At 37.0% G+C, this 9,338-nt stretch overlaps 1 protein-coding gene across 2 annotated transcripts in view; it reads left to right on the top strand.

Annotated features, from left to right (window-relative positions):
- Positions 1–811: 811 nt before the first annotated feature.
- LOC145687978 (ETS domain-containing protein Elk-3-like) overlaps positions 812–9,338 on the top strand; it is a 282,670-nt gene continuing 274,143 nt past the window's right edge. Inside the window, exon 1 of one of the 2 annotated variants that reach the window (XM_081761599.1) lies at positions 812–1,187. The gene's annotated coding sequence lies outside the window, so the exon portion shown is untranslated. The remainder of the gene's footprint in view (positions 1,188–9,338) is intronic. The other variant, XM_081761601.1, reaches the window with a different exon arrangement.

Below are 9,338 nucleotides of genomic sequence, written 5' to 3'. Positions count from 1 at the left end.
GTTCTTCCACGCAAAGGCGCGCGTACGCTAACCACTTACCCATGAATGAGCTTAGTAGGGTAAGTAAGATTAATGTTAGGTGTAATTAAAAATGAGGAAGATACACTGGTTGGGACATTGACTGAGAAAGAATTTATCAAGAAGGATGATAGAAGGTAAGATGGAAGGAAAAGCAGGGAGGATAAACTGGCCAAATCAATGTACAGTATTAAAGTGAATAATTGGTAGATCAAAACGATTTGCAGCAAGTGGCCACTAGTGATGGTAGATTACTTATGATAACGATGATGATTATGGCTATATTGTGGCTACAAGTAAGTGATTGTCATGTTTTACTGATTTTTTTTTTAATAGTGATGAACTCTCATCCATATGCAGGATTTATCACACATTAAGATAAAAGTACCTTTGGCCCTTGTGTCGTATCGAAGCTCCAAATATGAAAATTGCACCTAATTTTAATGCACAAGGTGCACATTTAATTTGTTAAAGCCTCACTGTACACACTACACGATACACATAATAGTTAGGTTATTTTCCCCTTTTTTTTTATAGGAGAACAGGGTAGCCGTATAACTTTCAATTGGATTTTGCCTTCCTTCAACACCTTTTCTCCGCCCCTTCCTCCCCCTTAAACGAAAGAAACAATTGGTTTGCATAATCGCATTTAGTTGTCCCACGAACAGCCGGGAGCGCCAACGGGTACTTTTGCTTCGGGACTTCATAAGACCTAGCTAAACTGGAATTTTCTGACGTCACAAATATTTCGAGCGTCACTACTGTCTGTTGTTTACTCTTAGCCAGGAACTTCCGGGAGCATTGAAAGAAACTCGCATCGCAGCACTTGACTGGAACACCTTCTACACAGCATCTGCTGGTCAACGAACCTGTGCTCTCATCCCGCTGGCTACGAAGTTTGAATTTATGTTGTTTTAATTTGCCGGTCACTTGTCTTTGAAACTACAAAGAGGAAATCGGAAATCATCAAGACGTCGACAAAGTGGTTAGTAATCAACCGGTGTATTGACGGACTATGATCCCGGTGGCAACTGCATTCATTTCACGCACGTAATCATCTGTGGGTTTAGTGTTAAGACCTCGTGGGCAATATCGTCTGCTATCCGTGTTGAGAAGCAATCAGAAGACAGCGTGCTGAACTGAGATGCGCCTTAGAAACCGACTGCAAGGTTAGTTTTCTGTCATCTCCTCATAAATTTTTTTACCGTCTTATTTTCTAGTAACGTTCTGCTCTTAACGAGATCTCAACATTTGATTACAATAAATGTCAGCAACATTTAAATGTTGTTAAAAAACGTAGCATGTCATTATGAACTGAAACCAAAAGCACTTGCATATTATCATTTTTTTTAAATATTGACAATGACCTTTCTATGAAGGTAAGTTTTTCAGCAGGTGTACGTACATTATTAGTTCCGGACCAGTTCCAGGAACCAACAGATTAATGTTCTCTGACGCAACGTTTATCGAAGTTCCGCTTTTTTCCTTTTATTTTCTTTTCTATCTTTTTTTTTTTTGTTAATAGTCCTTCTTAAACAGAATTTTTATTAAACAGTTACAACCACTACACGTACATTGGAAACCTGTCTTTTTTTCTGCTCTGTCTCTGACCTATCTTACATAAAATATAATACAATGATTTACATAATAATCGAAGTCATCAGTGAGAGTCAATCACAGAGAACAAGGTCACAAAGGTGTCCGAAAAGATCTCATATCATAGAGAAAGTCCAATGAAAAGCACACATCAATAACAGGATCAGATTAGGGATTTATTTAAAGTTTCATACCTTTATTCATCACATATTTTGACCATGGATAACCAATGAAACAATCAAGCAAAGTACAAACCTTTCTCAAGGTTCAGTTGACAGGTATTCCTGAAAGTATCAATACATGACAGTTTACAATATGATCTCCATGGAACATTCAAAGATATTCGTAAGACATGACAAAGACAGATAAATGATTCATATCAACATCAGTTTTGCGTATAAGATTAATAACAACTTAATTACTATAATTATATTCCTTATATTAGCAAGGAAACATAGATGATAGGTTAGCGTTCATGATTCACAATCAACAGATCTCGGATTCGAATACGGCAGAGACTCAACTAACTAACTAACTAACTCTATGGCCTATGGAACCCGGAGGTTCAGTGCCGCGTTCACAAAAGCTCTCCGCTGACTTCTATCCTTAGCTAATTGCATCCAGTTTCTACTTTGTATTCCTATCTCTGCGAGATCCATCTTAATATTGTCCTCCCATCTGCGCCTAGGTCTTCCTAATGGTCGTTTTCCTATGGGTCTACCAGTCAAGACTTTGAAAGCGTTTCTACTTTCTTCCATCCTAGCTACATGACCTGCCCACCTAAGCCTCCTAGACTTGACGACCCTAACAATGTTGGGTAAACCGTATAAACTATGTAGTTCCTCGTTATGAAGCTTCCGCCATTCCCCATTCTCGTTCCTCTTGGGTCCGAATATTCTTCTCAGGATCCTGTTCTCAAATACTTTCAGTCTATGTTCTTCCCTCAGAGTAAGCGACCATGTTTCACAACCATACAGTACAACAGGCATGATTATCGTTTTATATATTTTAAGCTTCAAATTCCTCGACAGAATTCGCGACAACAAAAGATTTTGAACCGAATAGTAACACGAATTCCCTGCTTTTAGTCGACATTTAATTTCTTCGTGAATATGATTTTCGTCTGTTAATATTGATCCTAAATATTTGAAAGTATCCACTTTAGCAAAAGCATTATTTAATATTTTAACGCCTCCACAATTTGCCGTATTACGGTCCCGACGCACTTCCATGTATTTAGTTTTCTCTGCATTTACTTCTAAACCCATGTCCCTGCAAGCGTTTAATAAGATCTCTGCATTTATTTCTACTGTTCTCCTATCATCCCCTATTAAATTTACATCATCAGCATATGCCATAACCTGGTGAATTCCGTTCAACTCTAGGCCCTGGTTGCTATCTTTGATTTTCCTTATAGCGTATTCCAGCACAAAGTTAAATAATAATGGCGACAACCCATCTCCTTGTTTCAGGCCATTTTCGAAGTGGAAGCTCGTGGACAAAAATTTTGCTACCCGGACTTTACTTTGGGATTCACTTAAACATATCTTAATTAATCTAATTAGCTTTCTCGGTATTCCAAGTTCTGTAAGAACGTTGTATAATGTTTCTCCCCTAACCGAGTCGTAAGCCTTTCTAAAATCAATAAATAGTTGATGTACCGGGGTATTGTATTCCCACTTCTTTTCGAGTATTTGGCGAATGGTAAATATTTGGTCGATAGTTGATCGATTTCGTCTAAATCCGCACTTCAGTTTAAAATGAAATCTTTCTTTTTTCCTACCACGATTATGCCGTGTAAGCTAAAGGAAATGGTGACGATAAAAGTTAATGAAATGATGGAAAGAAGACAGTGGGAGAAAATGGGAGAACTCTGCGAAAACTTACACACACGGTGTTTCTCCACCACAAAATCCCACTTGGTACGAGCTGGAATCGAAACAGGGACCCCATACACCAGAGGTGAACGCTCTACCACTGAGACACCATAGCCCCCAAGTTTTTCTTTAGTCCTAGATGGTCAATGATGGGTTGACACCTTTAAATATAGAATATGGACCGTATCCTTCCAAACATTTCTTCCTAAGACACCTTGGCTATTGTTGTCACTGTAATAAGTAAACAAAAAATTAATAAATATTAGAAACTCACGCGTAGACTAATTACTTAGCACGTGTAGAGTTCTTGTTAACGGGTTATGTGAAATTTCAGTAAGAAGGCGATTTTTTGGTGTCGACGCAGCGTCGCGAGGGCACTTAAGAAATAGCAACGCGAAGAAAGAAGCGATGGCATCAGAAGTCGATGCCTAAGCACGTAACACACGAATTTGAACGTGCGTCATCTGGATGCCCAGAGTGCCCTTTATTTAATGCAGAATTGCAGGTTAATACCTTACCATTCTTTATTGCGTTACTAATAGTAATAGAAAAATGATTTTCAAAGCTCATTTTTCCGATTAGCAGCTACGGATAATAAGGGAGGAGATATAGTGTAGGTATATTTCTGTTTTCTTTGAAAGATAAAATTGATCCCTTCTCGTATTAATATTATTACTAGTTGAACCTGCGCTCTCTTCACAGCACATCATTCGCATATGAGCATGAATCTCCTTGTCATTCCTCACAACATCCGTACATGTCCCTTTACAGATACAAGTGAAAGACGTCTTGATAAAAGTCGGCAAGGGGTACCATAAAGGATAGATTTTTCGATTATTTTTTCAATATATCGCACCGTTTGCATGATTTGAGCCTACTTCCAGTTGAGTTTCTAATACATGTATGACCAGTGTTTTTTTTTTTTTCTTCTTGCATGCAGTATGTAATAAGCAAATACATTACACACACAATTAATTATAATGTCAGTGATATATGGTGTTCATTGGGCAAAACACTCCAGACAATAAAGATTCATCTTAGACTGAAGAAATGGTTATCCTCCGTTTTTCATTATCATTTGTCCATGAAACAAACGCCTCAGAGATATACAACCCCTCTAGACAATTCTGTTGTGTTGGAATACATAACTCGTATTATATGACGCTTTACTTTTTTAAAATTTCGATACTTCCAGTGTACCCCTAAAAAAATGTAATAAAGAAATGACGGTCTTTTTTTTCTTTAAATATTCAATTAGAACTGGACAATCTACGCAAAATTTGGAATCGACCAATGAAAACGGCAAGTTTCTAGCACTTGTGGTTTTCGAGAGTTCATTGTCGAAAGGATTGGAGACAAACACATAAAATTTTCTTTGGAGACAAACATATAAACCTAGCATTTAAATATTTAGATTAATGAATAATCTAGTGGTGACTTTTGAGGGAAATCGCATTGGTTGAAGCTAAGGGAAGAAACTTACCTAGAGTATTAGTTGTTGTATGCAAGATTTAGGACACTAAATAGGTCTTCTTCCCTTATCCTGTCCCGACAAAAATGTAATTTTTACCGATGCGACTTACATCCAGAGCCACGAGTGGAACAATTCTTCCTTTTATATTTACCCTTTTATGCAAAGATGCTAAGCCGTGGGAAGAATCTCATTCATTTTTTTTTTTTTTACATTAATTTCTCGAAAAGGGATAAAGAGAATTTTCATCGCAATTGGCAACAACCGTTTTTCATCGACAGATACATTTTTTGATGGGTGGAAAGCCGGTCAACGAATCCTCAATGATATTGAAATCAGTGTTGATTGTCAAGTTTCGTTACTGAAAAATGGATGCTAGAGCAGAAGTAATTTATGAATCTGAAAAAGTGATTGAATTTTTCGTGTCACTCTTGCGGTTCCCGAGATATTGGCCAAAAAAGTTCCGATTTCGGGAGATTTAAGGAGTCATATCTCGGGAACCGTAAGTTATAGATGATATTTGTGTTGATCAATACCTAAGTGGACGGTGAACATTTTGGTACCAAATAGTAACCAGTGGCTACTGGCCAACCCTTCAGTGGCATCATTTGCCATAACCTTTTCTTCAGAAAGAACAAATCTTAAAAGCTACGATTTTGAGTATGCTACCCCACATGGACAACGAAGGGGAAGGGAAGTGCACTCGCACTCAGAAAAGTCTAAATACTACAAATACAGTTTCGTTTTGTCTTTTTTCTTTAAATAATAATCTACTATGTTAGTGAAAGATAAAGCAAAAGCATCTGCAAAGGAAAGATGGCAATCCTTTTTATAAAATTTAATATCCAGCTTCAAACTTAAAATATTAGTTTGAAATTCCAGTGCAACTAGCTCTTGTATTTTTATTACTTGATTTTCCTTCTACATCTGTTAAAAATGAAAATAAAAAAATCTTGTTTCCACCTTCAGTGATAAGGAACTTGTTTGTGACAAAGATAATACTAGTTTTTATATCAAAACTGTGATAACTAATTAAGTGGAACAAGTATTCGCTACTGTTCGAGAATTGAGTTCTCGTATTTGACAACAATTTGTTTGACCATTTTCTTTAGCACTGTCCATGTGACAAACTGATGTGACCTAAACATGATTTATGAATGTAATATTCAAATAGAAGGTCAGGTTTGTAAATTTAACTAACATAATTTATGAAGTCTGTTTGCAACAAGAAATATTTATTTTATACAATACGGTTCTGACAGATTTTGCCACCCCTCGATATTTTCCACCTCGTCCAAATGCACGTGTTCCACACACTGTAGAGCCGCCCCTGGTCGTACCTCCTTTGCAAGCGCCATATCTCGCCCATCTTAAAACATGTAAAAAAATGAGAAAATACTGATTAAAACCATGGACACAATGATGGAAGCAGAGGACACCTTGCACGTGCTCTCCCTCCTTCGTGTCAAGAGAATGTGACATTTTAGTAGAGAAATGTTATTAATTAACATAGCTAACAGTTGAATTATTTTGGGATGTTTCCCACATAAGATCTATATGAGTTAGGGCTACGTGCCTTTCTTACTGATACTTGGAAGCAGACCCGTATCCAGGGTTTCATCTAGCGACCCCCCTAAATTTTTGCTGGCCCACTTAAACTTTTCACGCTAGGCTTGCAAATGAACTATAATATGGTGACGAACTATAATATAGTTGGATCGGCCGCCCCTAACTTCAGCCGCCCCTCCTACATTTTTGGGCTGGCTACCGGCCTGCTTGGAAGTAGGGTTGGGCACGAGCGAGTTTTCTTTGAAGCTCGACTCGACTCGAAACAGACATCTTTGAACTCGGCTCGAAAAATTTCCTACAACTCGACTCGAATTTGGTTCCAGTTTCGAGTCGAGTCGAGCCAAATCGAGCCGAATCGTGTGTGTAGTTCAAGTACTCTCTTCAAGTATCATACATACACAATACAATTATTATTAATGACATTACTACTACTACTACTACTACAACTTATTATTATTATTATTATTATTATTATTATTATTATTATTATTATTATTATTATTATTAATAATAATAATAATAACAGCACGCAAAGTGTCACACACGTAAATATTTCGTGAAAGCAAAGAAATGAGCTTGTTTTTCCGATTGCCTTTGTAAATAGCTGTGAGATTCTTTCCGTTATTTGAGGAGTGTCTGCAAATTTTGACTACCATAGCTTTGCTCAAATAAATGACACACTGCCGCAGAAAAGTAATATTGTTCTTCTCCTGTTTTTATTGCCTACTATAAAAAAGGAAAGAGCTTAAAACTATTCAGTAAAGAAAAGTCTGAACCTCGGTAGGGACCTCTGATTACAGATTCCGTTTGATGGTAACTTGTTTGCTTGCAGAGTTGCAGGGCTGGTGAACAATAACCACACGTGTTCAGTTGCAGTCCAGTCTAAATCTGTAAGAATGTTTGCCTCCAATGAATAAGATAAAAGAGAATTTCCGGCCGTAGAAAATATGAAGAAACGAAGTCAGCACTTTATTTACCATGATATTTGGGGGGCGCGGTAGCTCAGTGGTGGAGCGTACACCTCCGGTGTTTTGGGGTCCCTGGTTCGATCCCAGCTCACGCTGTGTGGACTTTGTGCTCGTGGGTTTTCTCGGGGCTCTCCCGCTTCGTCCCACTTTCTTCATTCCACCATTTTACTCATCTCTCATCATCACCGTCTCCTTTAGCCTAACCGGCATAACCATGGAACATAAAACTTAAAGATTTCATTTCATTTTTACCATGATATGAGAGGATTTAGCGAACATCATGATAATTGTCAGTTCTGGTAAAATTAAGTTATTAGGTGGACTGGATTGGCATTAAACCACAAGAGAAACTTGTTTGGCATGTGTCATTGTATCGAGTTGCATAGGAATGATGAACTTTCTTTTCATACTTACTCGAAAGTCAGAATAATAATAATAATAATAATAATAATAATAATAATAATAATAATAATAATAATAATAATAATAATAATAATAATAATAATTATTATTATTATTATTATTATTATTATTATTATTATTATTATTCTAGAATCTAGATGACGATTATTCTTCTCGCAAGAAATTCTAAATATGAGGAATTTAAAAATACCATAGGAAAATTATACAGCTAAAGACAATATAGGAATATTACGAAAGATTATTATGAAGATAATTTAAAGTATGATATCTTTTGTCACTAGAATTCTTTATAATGATTGATAGAGGTCTGCACGGATGCGGATATCCGCATCAAAATGGGTATTTGCAGATATATATCTCTTTTCTGTGCGGATAGCGGATAAAGTTGCGGATAATGTTTTCTACATTTTTTCTACCGAAAAAAATGCCGTGAATTTTCTGATAATGGTGGAAAGAGCACTAAAGACGTTCGTTTTGAATTAAAAGTTTTGAAACCAGTTGAAAAATACTAAAATCAAAATACAAGTGTGTTTGACGCTTGTGACTCAAAAATGACACGAGAGAGTTGTCCTTTTATTGCTGTTTTCAATATTTTTAGCAACCGTTTTGTAGGTGAATGACATCTCTGACCTGAACGGAAAGAAACGACAGGCCCCATCACTACTCCTCAAGTACCGCTATTTGCAGTAAAAAAGAAAAATAATTGCCGCCAAAGCCCCTCTGATAAAGCTGAAAATTTTCGGACCATTCGCCTTGAAGAGGAAGAAATGTCTTCAAACAAAGTTTTTCTAGCCTGAGAGGTCAGGAACCAAAACCCTAATTTAAAACACCGCATCCCCTTCCATAAACTGAAAACTGGTCAGCAGAATTATCTTTGCTTTTTGTGACAAACTGGAGAAGCGCGTAGGACCGAAATAGTAAACAAATCACATCATACGCTCATCTTTTTCTCTCCCTCTCTCTTAAAAAAAAAAAATGAAAAAATCTTCTTCACTGTTTCCTTTTGGACCCCACAGATTTCTCTCTTCGGAGAGGTGCCACGGACCTCAATGAACATTCCGAGGGATTGGAGTTCTATAACAGCAATTGTTTCTCTCTCTCTCTTTCTTCTTGTGTGTCTGTGTATATGTATGTATGTTCTGGGCTTCTGGTAAAGAAAGAAAGAACAACCAATGCGTTGTTTCTCCTACGTGTGTCAAGTTAGCATACACACATTTAGCCAACACGACCAAACTATACAATCGTTAGTGCTACGTTAGTGCAGGTTAGTGCTAGCTTCCCAACGTTAGTGCTGCTATACTTAAAAAAATAGAGCGACTTTTTGTTGTATGCCAACTTGACGTCAAGTTAGCATACGCATATTCAAAAATTAAAGCACTAACGAAAGTAACTATACCAATCGTTAGTGCTACGTTA

Source organism: Thermobia domestica, chromosome 6, assembly GCF_964235325.1.
Source record: "Thermobia domestica chromosome 6, izTheDome1.hap1.1, whole genome shotgun sequence".
NCBI lineage: Eukaryota > Metazoa > Arthropoda > Insecta > Zygentoma > Lepismatidae > Thermobia > Thermobia domestica.
The sequence above is the reverse complement of the archived record's forward strand: the minus strand, read 5'-3'. Positions and strand labels throughout refer to the sequence as shown.